General features: G+C 41.8%; 1 protein-coding gene across 1 annotated transcript in view; it reads left to right on the top strand.

Annotated features, from left to right (window-relative positions):
- Positions 1–5110: 5110 nt before the first annotated feature.
- The window catches only part of lrrc4cb (leucine rich repeat containing 4C, genome duplicate b), a 91225-nt gene continuing 80924 nt past the window's right edge, over positions 5111–15411 (top strand). The window contains exon 1 of the mRNA XM_015976470.3: positions 5111–6195. The gene's annotated coding sequence lies outside the window, so the exon portion shown is untranslated. The remainder of the gene's footprint in view (positions 6196–15411) is intronic.

Genomic DNA, 15411 nt, shown 5'->3' with positions numbered 1-15411 from the left:
CAGTTAAAGTTCAGATGCAGCAGGCTCTTGTATTGAAGGGCCACCACCCTGCATGTTTTAGTTGTTACCCTGCTCCAACACACCTGATTGAAAAAGGTTGTCAGCATGTTCTTAAGTTGTTCAGAAGCCAGTTAATCAAAAACTGTTTTAAACCTGATACGATGGGAAAAAACATGGGTAAAAAACATGCAGGTGGAGGAACTGCATTGAATTGTCCTGCTCTATGGAATAGAAGAGGTAGACGGCATTGCAAAGATGGTTTAAATTGTCTGTATTTGATTTAGCACCTTCTACAGTCCTGGAACCCCCCAAGGTGCTTTACAACACAATCAGTCATCCATCCATTCACACACACAATCATACACTGGTGGTGACGAGCTACAATGTAGCCACAGCTGCCCTGGGGTGAGGCGCCATCGGTTCCTCCAACCACCACCAGCAGGCAAGGCGGGTTAAGTGTCTTGCCCAAGGACACAATAACAACGACAAACTGAGCGGGTCTTGAACCTTGCACTCCTGTGCCACCATCGCCCATGTTTAGTGAAATATCTCTTTGAACATCTCAAACACACGCACACACACACACACACACACACACGCATGCACGCACGCACACACACACACACACACACACACACACACACACTGGTGCAATGCTTTTGTCACATTAAACCTATTATAGAACTCTGCTTGTTAAAGTCTTATCAGGACAGTTGTTTACCTCATTGTGTTTGCATTTGAATGAAATTAGTTGGAGACAAACCAGTAAACATACCAATATTTTTTTCTTGTTGGGATATAAATCATGCCCTTTTTTACATCCCTGCTAACAGCATATGTAGGAATGCATCAGAAGACAAACCTAATTAAAACAATTCTCACCTTTGATGTTTACACAGAAATCTAGATCCTTCAAACACCCTTTTCCTGATTTATGCCCTGAAAGAAGTCCACAGGCTTTTTAATAACAAGTTCCTGCTCTGTGTATTCAAATTTGACAAAATGAGAAGTGCAACATCTTTCTGTTGCGCTTGAAAAAAAAAAGAAAACATTTGCTGTGAACACATTTGAAGCAGCACGTGGTTGACATTGATTTAATACTATAAATCTGCTGAGGCTTTCATTTAGAGAAACAAAGAGTGAGCAACCCTCCCTCTTGTTCCCTTCACTTTTATTTTTAATTTTTCTGCATGGGAGATCGAGGAATTAAAATTCATTTTTCATCAAAGCATAAACATAATGCTGAGAGCTGAAAATCCACAGAATCAAATGCATATTGTGTGTTTGTCGGAGATGAAAAGCTTTTGTTGTTAAGCAACATTACTGCATCATGTTCCAACAGATGTTGACACACTGGATAACATGATTGGAAGGTCCATTTTTCTGCAGCTTTTCTTTAAAGATTATCAAATGATTGAGGATGGTTTGGGCTTTCGAGTTGAAAATCAACTCATTTTGGTGGAAATTCTTAAGATAGAAAGGTATGACTTCCACATATAATATTAACAACAAAGATGTTTTTTGGTTTGTCTGTTTAAGCAACCTCAGTATTAATAAAGTCATCCTTTTGAAAATTAGGATCAATGGAACCAGCTTCAATTTTTTTTCATGTTTTGTTTATGTGCAAATGAATCATTAAACCTTCTTATTGTAGGGGAGAAGTTACGCCATGCACACACTGGGTTTTTGTGAGACCACATATCCTCTCCTGTCTGTTTAGGAAAACGAACTTGGGTCCACACCACCTGGTTTTGAGCAAAACAAATCCAGTGCATTGTAAAGCACATTCACAGGCCTGGAAAGCCTGCAGGCGGTAGTATTTCCCCAAATCATTAACGTTTGGTGAAAAAAAATTCCTTGGATGTGGAATAACAAGTTGGTCAGCAATAATAATAATAATCTTCTACATAGAGCAGTAACTGAGCTTGTAAACACAAGCTGTTTAGGGTAAAATCAGGTCACACGTGTGACATCAGAGCATTTCTGTCATCAGTAGTGGAGAAATGTTTTTGGTGTCGTTTATCTTCACTTTCGTGTGGATGACAGAACAAACCACAGAACGTTGTGTACAAGGTCAGAGAGCCCAAAGAACATTTTCTGGGGCCGTTTCCCATGGCGAGATGGATTTGATTAAGGGCTTGTTTTGCTACACAATGACAAACACATAAAGGGACCCACACCTGACCACCCATCTGTGAACCCACCACACACTTTGCACCTTCTTAATCATAATAATAATAATAATAATAATAATAATAGCCTTTATTGTCATTGTACAGGATACAACGGAATTGGAGTGCCACTCACTTGGTGCACAATACAATAATACTGCTAAATATAAAGGTCCCCTAAAACAAAACAATAGTAAGTACAATATCTTCTTTGGGACATCAAGGTGTGCAAGCCACAGAAGATGTGTAACACCTCCTAGAAGTTCCGGTCCTGCCCTGGAGTTTCCTAACCCAATAACTCACCTCAAGTTACCCCTATGGATACAGACAATCTATGGCTGCACTTGCAGCCAAAATAGAAAAAAAAAACCTCTGGGGGGCCTTGGTGGTCTGGGAGCCCCAAGGAAGAGCCTGCCCTGCCTTATTGGCATGCAGCGCCTGTGCTCTGAGCTGACTGTGCTCCTCACCTTAGCTTTTTAGCAAAACTTTAAATCTAAATGCAACTGCAGTTAGCATGCTTATCTTTAGACATGGTATAGTGTTTTTTTTCCGTGTGTTTTTCTATGACATTTTCATGGAACTTGTTATATATTTTATAACACAACATTTATTTAGTTTTGATTTGGCAAATCCTGAACAGTCTGCAAATGGCATGTTAGCTGCTGTCTGGTTGGTGTATGCTGAGCTACTCTGAACATTTTCTTTTTTTTTTTGGTCAGATGACAAGAATCTAACAAGCTCTGGAAAACAGGGGTCTGAGTGAGATAATGAGAAACCCAAAGCAGCTGCGGTGTTTAAAACTAGGACCAGAAACGATGGGGAGCAGAATGTGAGACAAACAGGGAGGAAAAAACAAAAATGAAAAACAAATTTAAAATGAGATAGAATCAAGAAAAAAAATCAAAAACCCAAAACAGAGCCTATAAAGAGCAAAAATCACAAAAAACTAAATAAAGAACATTTTTAAAGCTGATCACTGGGATTTTAAAAACAAGTTTCACAGCCAGATCTAAGAAGAGTTTGCCTTAATTTTCTTTCTTTTCTTTATGCTTTGAAGTTTTTCAAATACTGTTAACCTTTCTGTGAATAAATATGTCAACCTCATAGAAGGTCATGCATAAAACCACACCCTAATGGTAGATGGTAAGGTTGGATTTATACTTCCTACTGCAACATAACAAATGTAATAATGTACTCAAACGTTTCACTACTTCAGTGCTGTTTCAGTTACATTAAAAACAAATCTATCAAAATAACATCCTAGACACAACAACTGGATCATATGACATCAAACATTTTAAACAACAAGACAGCCCAACAGCAGAATTGTAAAAGGACATCAGTGAATTGCACTAGAATCTGCCAGCATGACTTTAGTTGTCAATAGAGTACAAGTCTGCACAATGACCTCCTCTAGGGCTGAGTCAATCAGCTGAATACCAGAGGAAAAACAAAAACATCAAACAATTCATTTGCAACTATTTTGAATAGCAATGAATCATTTAATTAATGGTCTGCCTCACTGGTGGTAGAGAGGCAGGATGACGGCTCTGGTTGGTAATTCACCTCATTAAATGACTTTTGGACGAACTGTAAAAATAACCATCCTCACGGACGTTTGGGCTCTGAGGATGTTCATTCTGACTGACTTGCTTTGACATTTCTGTTGGTTTACAGTCCAAACACATTTGCTGACTGTATTTTCACACAGATTGATGCAGACTTTAGATATGAACTGGAAACCTCAGTTTTAAAGCTTTGTTTGTTTGTTTGTTGATAAATAAAACTAACTTGCAGCTAAATACAACTGCAAAAAGGCACTTTCATAATTCAGGTTGTGATTCTTTTCTGTTAGAATCAGCCTTGTGCTACTTTCAGGTTACTGAGGATGTGAATGGCGAATTACAGCCCTGCTTTGGCAGTTTGATAGGTGATGAAGAAAACCATAAATCTTGTCAGACCAGAATTTTCTATCCGAGTTAAATTTGTTATCATGCAGTGAAACTATTTCACCTCATCTTCATCAAAATATTCACCTGAAACTCAATTTTTCTGTCTTGAAACTGCATTAATTCATAGCTTGATCTGTATTTAACAATATTTTAGGCTTTGGTTTTCTATCATATTAAATTCAAACTAATTACACCTCCATCACTGAGCTGTCATGTGGATTTTGGGAAAACTGTGACTGGTTAGAATTCCTCTTTGCTCTCTCGCCATCTTCCTTGGTTCTAGAAACCAGTCTAACACATGACTGGCTTTTGGTTCATTATGTCTCTTAATGAGACAGGCTGTTTGTCTCAGATGGAATGAAACCACACACATTTATGTTTATCTTACAGCTCACCTTCTGGGCAACACCAACCAGAGTACCTGACAGGTCTTGGCTGTGGGTGATTTACTTTTGATTTTTTTTCTGTCTAAAAACACAATTTTATTAAAACATCCACATTTGCTGAGAATACGAAGGGAAACATTGCTGGAGACCTAAAATAAGACGGTGAGATATTCTTTTTTTATTGTAGTGGACACGTGCACTTATTCCACCGGTGCTTTTAAGGTGGGGGAGTGATAATAGCCCCTGCATGTTGAGTGTGAATTTATTTGTGGATGGTGACTGTGGAAATGGTCCGCTTTGGATGACTAGATAGAGAATAGCGCCTGTAGGTGGCAACCATACTTCATCAACAACTGAATCACACGCGCATACAAGTTACACACACACACACACACACACACACACACACACACACACACACACACACACACACACACACACACACACACACACACACACACACACACACACACTAGATCCGAGCTTTATGCGTTAATGCTATTGATCCCTGATAATTAATGACCGCTGGGTGATTTAAATAGCCCGATAGACGCGCAGGCAAAACTGGTCAAAGTTAAAGTGCTCCCTGGGCAATAGAGCACCACGCGCGCGTGTGGGCGTGCGCGCACCTATACTTAGCCCTCAGAAACGCACGCTTCTGAGTCACACGCGCGCGCACGCTCACGCACGCGGTAGATCTGTGCCTGGAGACGAATCGAGCGCGCTCGCTATTCAAGTCATGGACGGCGGCGAGATGGGGGACCATTAGGAGCCGTTGGCACAAAAACCCGCTTTATTTGCAGCACACGGACGCTGCTGGCTCTCTACGCGCGTCGGACACACGCGCCCTGACAGGCGGGATTATTACTGATGTAATCAATACAGAGAATCGCTTTGGCTGGAGAGAGAAAAAAAAACACATTCATATTTCACCCGAATCGTCCCTGTTCTTGACAGAAAACGCTGTGTGCCATATGCTCTGCGACTTTCAGAGCAGCCGATGGCAACCCGATGCGGCGCGTGTGATGGTTGCAGTGGGACGGATATCCTTAATTTGATCCAAGAGGTGTTCTAAGGTGTTTTTCTTCTTGGATGCTTCTGTTTCGCTTCTCCACTGACCTTAATCACAGCTTTCTAATGCTATTTTGGACTGACAGAAAAAGGCTTCCACTTCTTTTTAAACCTTTATTTCATTTTAGGTTGTTTTCATTTGTTTTCTCAGTCTAATTTGATGTGTGGATTATTTTTTTTTATACATTTAAATCATCTAGGAGACATTTTTTTTCTGGGACTGTGGTCTTGGGTGAAGAAAAAGGGGGCCATACTGACTTGATCGCCCATCTAAAACTCTGCAGGATTGTCCTCCTCATCCGTCCTGAGAGGAATACCTTTGAGTCCAGGAGGCTACCGCGGCTCCTCTGAGGGGTTTCATCGGCTGCATTCGGGGGAATGGTGGCCACACCGCAGATGCACGCAACTCTTCCTGAGTGTTTCGGCGTTTTTCACAGCCGAGCATCTTGAGTTGTGATCGAGGGAGACGCGGACTGCAGCAGCCTCCAGCCTTTTTTTTCCTCACATGGAGATTTGTGTCTCGGTTGTGCTGCAAATCTTGAAAACGTGGACGGGGGCCCTGCTGATTTTTCATGCACTGTTCTCGCCCTCGATTTCTTTTATTCGAGAAAATGCGTAAGTATTTTCATTTCATGCTGTCAACATTTCGCCTCCTTTATGCTGTTTTATTTCCCCTTCACACAATCGCCATTAAACCGGCGATTCGCGTTTGGCTCATAGACTTACATCCACATTTTAAACATACTTTTTAAAGGTATTTTAATTCATCTCTGTGAAGGATGCAAGATCTGTCGCATTCTCTCTCGAGGGCGAGCGCCCGTGTGTGTCTCTAAAGCTGAGATATAAATATGTGGGATGAAAGATAGAGGGGGTTGGAGAAATGTGGAGGTAAGTGGTGCAACAAATCCTGTGTTTGAGCGCTTCATAGAGACTGTTAGTCCCTCTTTCCAGCAGGACAATACTGATAGAAAAAGGCCTACGTCATATGGTAATTCAAATTCAGTTCAGGTATTCTCATCATACACGTTTGCAGCAAAAAGAACGCCGGATTGGCCAGGTGAACTGGCTAGTACATGAGTGGAGCTCTGAGTTTGAATGAGCCACGTCCCTCTTTCTGTAGAGAACCAGTGGGTCTGAAATAAAATCCCAGTAAAGCGAGGTAATTTCTCTTCACCACAACTTTGCATCTAATGCATGCCGTTAAAACGTCTACCACCTCACAATTGGTGTTTAGGAATCGCAGCAGTTTGGGAAAAATATGGAAGTAGGAGCTGTCCACCAGTGAGTGGTGCTGAAAATGCTCTGGTTGAATTGAGAGACCTTGGTTTAACTGACATTGCAACTGAAGCTGCAGCCCAAAGCTGTAACCGACTCATCCTCAAGTGTGCCCCACCATATTCACATCTGGTGATTTTATGGCCAGTCTTTAAAATGAAGGACACGCTCTGAATGTGAAGGCTTGGTTACCACACTAGGTGCATGCACGTATGAGCATAGGCTATCCAATATGCAGTATCTCCCATAAAGCCAATCTAATTGGTTTGGCTCTTTGATGGCTAAATTGTGATATGAGTCGTCTGTGTATTCAAACAAATTGGTCTGTCAATAGTGAGAAATTTAGCTCACTATGCATGATAGCATTTGATATTTAGTGTCCTAAATGTCAGAGACATCTGATTAACTGTTATTTATAGAGAGAAATGGTCAAAATAAAGTCTTTCATCTTATGTGAGGCGATTTGAATATTTTTTTCTGAAATTATCCATTACATTTTTATTTCAGGGCTCTGTAATGCTCATATCAGAGCTGAACATGAGATAGCTCTCTTGTAAGTGTCTCAATAGGGCAATAGGTCACCTGAGCAGACAGAATGAGCCACTGGGTTTTTGAAAAAAAAAGAGAGAAACTTGAGAGATGTGTGTCAGTCCTGCTTCTGAGAGAAGTGTTCTGCATGGAAGAGAATGTGTGGCCATTGGGGGTGGTGCACGTGAGCTATGTGCTGATGGCAAACGGCCCTGCTTCTTGTCACAGCCTGTGAGTTTGTGACTTCATCACCTTGTTAAATTGTTCAGTCTCAGGACAAAAACACCACAACATAAGGAATGTGATCATCCTGACAAACATTGTAGCTTTTGGCATTTACCTGCCTGCCAAGGGACAGAATTGAAGCAAAGCCATGCTAGAGATGCTCACCACAACAGCCCTGACAAAAGCCCTCACTGTGGGAAATGAGCATTTGGGTGAATGGATTTCTTTTCATGCGTGACACACATGTAGTCAACCACTGGTAGAGAACAGGGAGAATGGTGACTCATCCAACTATCTGTGGCTTTTTGGTCTGACTAAATTTCAGCTTTTGTTCTTGCACAACCTGATGTGTAGAAAATAAATTAAAAGGTATAATTTTAGCTGTTTGCAAAAATACTTCTTTGAGAATTTCCTGTCACAAGCTGCTTTCTTACTATGAAAAAGAGAGTATGCTGATTCATGTTGCCTCATTTCTGTTGCCACTGGCTGCTTTATTATGTACACCTGGCTAGATGATTCAACAAGGTCTTGGAAACAATTCTCAGACTTTGGTCCATTTTGACTGACAGCATCTCACAGCTTGTGCAGGATATGCAGCTGGAATGGGCTGAGATCTGGAGATTGTAGAGGCAGCACAGTGACACGGTGTATTATCCTGCGTGAAGTAGCCATCAGAAGATGGGTCCATGTGGTCATAAAGGGATGGACATGGTCAGCTACAATACCAGGTTCCAGTAGTACTGTGGGTCCAAAGTTCACTGCCACCTGACTGATTGATACAGATCATGATGGATACATTTTTTTATGTTCTTGACATTAAATTAGATCTGATCACCACAGTGCTGAAGCTAGGGAATGGAATTGATACATCTTTATAAATATCAATGTCGTTGTCAATTCTGTCTATCAATCCATTGTCTCCTGCATTATGACTCTCAGTTTATTAATGACAAATAATCCATTGTACCTGTATCGGTTGGAATGATCTTTCCAATTGTTCTCCTTCATGCTTCTTAGGCAGAGTCAGCTTCTTGTTCGGTGCAGTGTTGCTGTAGCTTTTGCAAGATGGGCAAATCTCACCACCGGTCAGACTTTAGTTGCTGGAGTCTGCTAGTGTGGAGGTGTGTTTACTGTATAAGGCTAACATGATAGGCAGTGTTAGCAGTGTGTGCAGTATTAACAGGTGAGGCCGTGCAAACGTCTCCACTGCTAAAGCTTTGAAATTCACTAGTCCAGAGCGAGTCAAAAACATGACAGTCTCTTAACCCTTTGATGCATAATGGTCACTACAGTGGACAGGTACTCAAAATTGTTATTTATTTATTTTTGCTATTAAGCACAGCTGTTGAAGACTTTATTGCTTTTGAGACCCTCCATTTGGACTTCAGTAAGTCAAGCCAACATGTTTCAGGTTCAGAGTGCCCGCTGCCCACTGAGGTTGACATGTAATAAATTAATTGTAAATTATTAAATGTTGCAAAAAAATTGTTGATTTTTTTTCATTCACACCTAAAGATGAATGAAAAAAATTGTTAAAAATGATGGTTGAAGATTTCATAATTCATGCATCAAAGGGCTAAGTTATCGTGTATTTTGTGCCCAAATGCTTTGGCATATTTGTAGTGTTTCCTCTCTTTGATGAAACATCTACTTTGCAAGTTTCCCTGTTGTCATCCTTTCTAATAAAGTATAATGAAACTTTCGAGGGTTTGTGTAACTTCAGCGCCACGTTTTCCTGCTGGGTAAATGTGTACGCTACACAATGTGCGTGGTGATGTCATTCACGCCGACTAGAATTGATGAGGCAATGATTCCTAGAACCGGATTTCGATTCCCACCCCGTTGAAGCTGAATCCAGACTCTTTAGTCCTGCTTTGTCATCGGTTTCTAAAATACTCGACCATCTGGTTCCAGTGACCATGATACATTCAAAGCCAATTAAATCTAAATTTTTCTTCATTTTGAAGCTCAGTGTTATTGCCAGGTCATCTTGACCACATCTAGAAGCCTAAATGCCATGTTGCTGGCTGATTAGCTACTCGTGTTAACAAGCAACTGAGCAAGTATACCCAATTATGTGGCCAGTGAGTAGATATTTGTAATTAGTCAAGAACTATGCCGGTGCTGGTTTTCGGTGGAAATGTCGCCTCATGATTTCATCCTGCCATCCTGACCTTAGCCATTTTATCTAACACTATTAAGTCAAACAATCACAGAATCTCCAGTAAATGTATTTTAACATTCAGCCCTGTTATGAAACTACGTTTTTTCCACAAATCACCACAGGAGTTTCAGTAATGAGCAACTTGGTCTGCCCAGGGTTTTTCCACAGAACACTGGGCCTGGTGGGATACTAATCGCTGAGTAATATTTATGGCTAGTTGCCCACATGCACACATTTCCTTTTGTTTAGAAGTTAAATAATGCAAAATCAAAACTAGAACTCTTGACTGATTTTTTTCTCCCAAAAATCCTCAGGTTATGGGTCAATGAGATAAAGTTCAAATCATTTCACTCGTGCTGCAGCTGAGGCTCAATCTAATTTCAGTTTGACATTTTCAATAGAAGAAAGTCTACTCTTGTGCGTGTTCAGCCTTTGCACGGCTGTGGTGGCTCTAAAATGTGCCAAAGAATAATATTAAAAATAAAATTACTTTATAAATTAAGACATAATGAAAAATATTATTTAATTTTATTATATGTAAGAAAGAATTGACCGAGAAGCCCCTGTGGGGGAGTAATGGGCCCATTTGCCTGGCCCAAAACACCTGTGCAGAGTTTACATGTTCTCTGTGTGTCTGCATTTGTTTTCTCGCAAATAACCCAACAAGCATGTTAGGTTATTTTCCACATGCATGAGCCAATGGTTGCCTGTCTTTCTGTGTTGGACTAAAAACCTGGAAAGTGTGCAACCTGCCTCCTTTTTGGTGTCGGCTGGAAGGGACTTCAGCCCTCTGTGACCCTCTGAGGGGTCAAGCGGATGATGGATTTGCTGATTTTCTTATTAGATTCCTCTGGGTTTTGGTATTTAAGGACATCAGCTTATTCGTTTGGAAAATGGTGAGGGATTTCTGGGTTTTGGTTTATTTATACCACACATTTAGAAACACTCGAATTTAAACCTCCTGGGAATGATTTTCAGTCTGGATCTGATTGGCTGGAATGTCCTTAAAGAGTCAGGACATAGAACCTCTTCCACTGCATACACCAGATGTATGTGACATTTTTTTTGTTAAACATAATTTGTTGTCAGTTGAGCTTTGGGAACTCTTTTATTTTTCTTTTTAACTGTAGGTTTTTTTTTGGGCCATCAGAAACAGGGGAGATGTCTAAATTCATGACTTCCCTCCTGTTTGCTTGGTTTGGGCTCAGATGGCTCAGGTAGGACTTCACCCTGTAAAGCCGAGTTTAAACTTCTCCATCAGCAGGTTGGCATTGACACGCCCACATACCGATGGACAGACTTCTTTGTTTGTATGTCAGTGTTGTGCAGCAATTCAACACCAGGACAGCAGGGGGCGTAGCCCTATACTGACGGGTCCGCCTACCATTCAGGTGACATCTCTGATCGATGACAATTTATTTGCTTTGACTTTTAAACACAAATATCTTGAATGGTGTGTGTTTGGCTTGCTTTTAACACCCCCTAGTTTTTGTTTTAGTTCACTATCCTAAAAACGAAACTGAAACTCTCCTCCTCGCTGTGCATATGTTTTAAGCTGAAATGTCTCGTCAGCCTTCATTAGTTTTTACAGGAGTGGTTCATCACAAAATCAAACAAACCAGATCTAAAACTAGAGGGAATCATGTCTCTGAGCTCTCGCGATTCAGAAAACTTCCAACGTTGACTCCTTTTTGATGCCTATTGTGGTCAAACATTCTTTTTATTTTTTTAGCTTCATCAGGTAAATGTTTTCTTTGTCTCCTCCGAGCCTCCACCATAAACTCATTACAATAAATGCTAACCAGGTATAGCTTATCTGTTCTGCGTAACATGGATAATTGTAAAGCGTGTGTTTCTGAGACTTGAGAGGAGCAGTCTGAAGAGGCTGAAGTTACAAACAGGGATTTCTGCTCCCAAGGAGCAGAGGGTGGAGAGACACTTTTCATTAACTCTGTAAAGTTTCCGGAACTGTGCTGCTCTGGGTGGCTGCATGTTGGAGTAGCTCTGATGACTATATGATTGGACATTTTTTCTTCTAGTATCTCAAGAAAAACGGTATTTTTTTGGACATTTTACTTTTCTGTTTCTGGTGCTGTGAAGCTTGGAGGATTTTTACTGCTATTTTTTCACTTTTTCACTTTTTGAGCATTTATTATGATGCATAACCATGGCAACAAGCTGGTTTACAATTGGGAGCAGCTGATTAACATTGGAAAGGCTGAAATAATACCTCAACTGAAGCCACAAATCCCAAATGAGCTAAAACACAAGAAGCGTGGGTGCAGAGTGGGAGCTAAACAGAGACAGAGAAGAAGGAAATTCAAACCATCTCTTCCATCGATCATAATGGGCAATGTGAGATCACTGGCCAACAAGATGGAGGAACTCCAAGCCCTTTCAAGGACTCAGCCAGAGTTTCGACAGTGCAGTGTTATGTGTTTTACTGAGACGTGGCTGCAGGACCATATCCCCAATTCCAGCGTCTCTCTGCCAGGATTCCTGACTGTACGAGCAGACAGAGATCTGAAGAGGAGCTGAAAAAGTAAAGGAGGTGGAGTGGCAGTGCTTGTCAAGAACAGATGGTGCCATCCAGGTCATGTTTCAGTAAAATGTCATCTCTGCAGCCCAGATCTTGAAGTCTTGGCAGGAAGTTGTCACCCATATTATTTGCCAAGAGAGTTCACCAGTGTTGTCTTGTTAACCATTTAAATTCCACCTTCAGCCATTGCTGAAAATGCATGTGATGCCATCAGTTCTGTTGTCACTAAGCTGCAAACCCAGCACCCCAATGCATTTGTGGCTATATCTGGTGATTTTAATCATGCCTCACTCTCTGCTACACTTCCAACATTTCAACAGTTTTTCAGCTGCTCCACCAGAGAAATCAAGACATTGGATTTGTGTTATGCAAATGTAAAGAATAAATATATGTCCAAAAAAAGATCTCCTTTGGGACAATCAGATCACAATCTTGTTTTTCTCTGCTCAGAATACAAACCAGTTGTTCAGAGGCAACCTGTGACAAGAAGAACTGTGAGAAAATGGTCACAGGACACTGAAGAAGCCCTGCAGGGTTGTTTTGAGACCACAGATTGGATGACTCTCTGCCAAGGATATGAAGAGGACATCAAAGCCATGACTGGATGTGTCACTGACTATATGAACTTATGTGTGGACAACATCATACCCACCAGAACAGTGCTTTGCTAATAACAAGCCCTGGATCACCAGTGAATTGAAGAATCTGCTAAATAAGAAAAAAAGAGCCTTCAAGGAGGGAGACAGGGAATTATTGAGGAGTATACAGAAGCAACTGAAGATCAAGATGAGAGACAGCAAGGAGGCATACAGGAAGAAGCTGGAGAACAAACTACAGAGGAACAATATCAGAAATGTCTGGTCAGGGATGAAGAAGATCACAGGCTTCAAGCAGAGGAAGGATTGCACAGATGGCAGCCTGGACACAGCCAATGAACTGAACAAGTTCTTCAATAGGTTCAGTTCAGGAACAAACCCAGCATCTTCCTCCCCTGTCCCCAGCCAATCAGACATCCCATCCTCCTCTGATCCAACATTTTCCTGTCACATGCCAGCTCTTTTGTCCTCTAACACAGTCATGGACTCTTCTGGTTCTATAAATCTGTCTTCAACCAAGTCAGGAGATGCTGCTGCCCCATTTACCTCCCCCTCCCACCTATCTGTTTCTAGAAGTCAGGTGAAGAGGCAGCTGGAGAGACTGAACAGGAACAAGGCTGCAGATCCAGATGGTGTCAGCCCCAGGGAACTGAAGACCTGTGCAAAGCAGCTCTGTGGGATTCTGCAGCACCTCTTCAACCTCAGGCTGGCCCAGGAGAAGGTTGCAGTCCTGTGGAAGACATCCTGCCTTGTTCCAGTTCCAAAGAAAACTCAACCATCAGTCAATGACGACTACAGACCGGTTGCCCTGACATCCCACATCATGAAGGGCCTGTAGAGACTCCTGTTGGTCCACCTGAATAAGCAAACAAGGACATATCAGGACCTGCTGCAGTCTGCTTATCGCCACGGAGTTGGGGTTGAAGATGCCATCGTCCAGCTGCTTCAACCAATCCACTGTCATCTGGACAAAGCAGGCAGCACTGTGAGGGTCATGTTCTTTGATTTCTCCAGTGCCTTTAACACAATTCAGCCTGATGTACTTGGCCAGAAACTCCAGAAGACACAAATGGGGGGCTCACCTATCACCTGGATTAAAGACTACCTGACAAACAGACCACAGTTAGTGAGGCTGAAGAACAGTACATCAAACCAGGCGATCAGTAACATTGGAGCACCACAGGGGGCTGTACTCTCACCATTCCTTTTCACCTCAACACCTCAGACTTCCAGTAAAAATCAGAGACCTGTCATCTACAGAAATACTCAGATGACTCTGCAGTTGTCAGGTGTATCAGAGATGAACAGGAAGCTGAGTACAGAGAGCTGGTGGAGAGCTTTGTGGCATGGTGTGGAAACAATCATCTGACCTTGAACGTGAACAAAACAAAGGAGATGATTTTAGACTTCAGAAGAAACAGGGTGGAGTCAAACACTGTTTCCATCATGGGAGAAGAAGTGGAGGTGGATGAGGAATAAAAATACCTTGGAGTTCACCTGGACAACAGACTGGACTGGAGAAAGAACTGCAAAGCCGTTTACAAGAAGGGACACTGCAGACTGCACTTTTTGAGGATGCTTAGGTCCTTCAACGTCTGTAGCAAGATGCTGCAGATCTTCTACAAGTCTGTTGTTGAGAGTGTAATCTCTTCAGCCATCATCTGTTGGGGTAGCAGCATCAGAAGCAGGGACCTGAAAAGGCTCAACAGCCTAACAAAAAAGGCTGGTTCTGTTCTGGGGACGACTGTGGAACCACTGGAGGAGATAATGCAAAGAAGGATTCTCCAGAGAATCAAGAAAATGATGGACAACCCTGAGCATTCTCTTCTTAAGACTGTGCGACAATGGAAGAGTGTTTTCAATCAGAGGCTTCTTCAGTTTCGCTGAAACACTGACTGCTACTGGAGATCCTTCCTGCCAACAGCCATTGTAATATACAATAACTCTTTGATGACTTGATTATTATTATTATTCTGAGCTACTACAGCAATCAATTTCCCTCTGGCATTAATAAAGTATTTTTAATTGAATTGAATTGAATAAAGGGTCGTTTTAGCACCTACTGGCTCAAGGAAATGATTTAGAAATATGAAAATTTGGTCAGCATGCCTTTAAATAAAATTTGGAAGGAAAAAAAACCCTTGAAATTCCAATCCACTCCAGGAGCAGTGGCAGGCAGGGAGCGAGTTTTCTTTGAGCAGGAACTGCTTGATCTTGAGGAACAAAACATGTTGTTAAAAATAATTCAACAAGAGAGAGCAGCATCGGTGGGATGTCCCTCCTCTGATGCCACTGCTGTTGTTGGGCTGACCAATCACAGACAAGCTCTCTCTGTTATTGTCAGAGAGCCTGTGCATTGACAGATAGTGGTGTTGCATTCTGATGAGAAGTATAAAGTTAGCTTAGCTGGTGGGTTGCCTGTTTGAATCCAGGCTTGGCGTGTGTCCTTTGGCAAAGCATTTCACCCTCTTCCTGCTGGTGATGGTCTGAGGGACTGGTGGTGC

The sequence above is a fragment of the Nothobranchius furzeri genome, chromosome 9 (genome assembly GCF_043380555.1).
Source record: "Nothobranchius furzeri strain GRZ-AD chromosome 9, NfurGRZ-RIMD1, whole genome shotgun sequence".
Lineage (NCBI taxonomy): Eukaryota > Metazoa > Chordata > Actinopteri > Cyprinodontiformes > Nothobranchiidae > Nothobranchius > Nothobranchius furzeri.
Note: the sequence above shows the minus strand (reverse complement) of the source record. Positions and strands in the feature narration are given on the sequence as shown.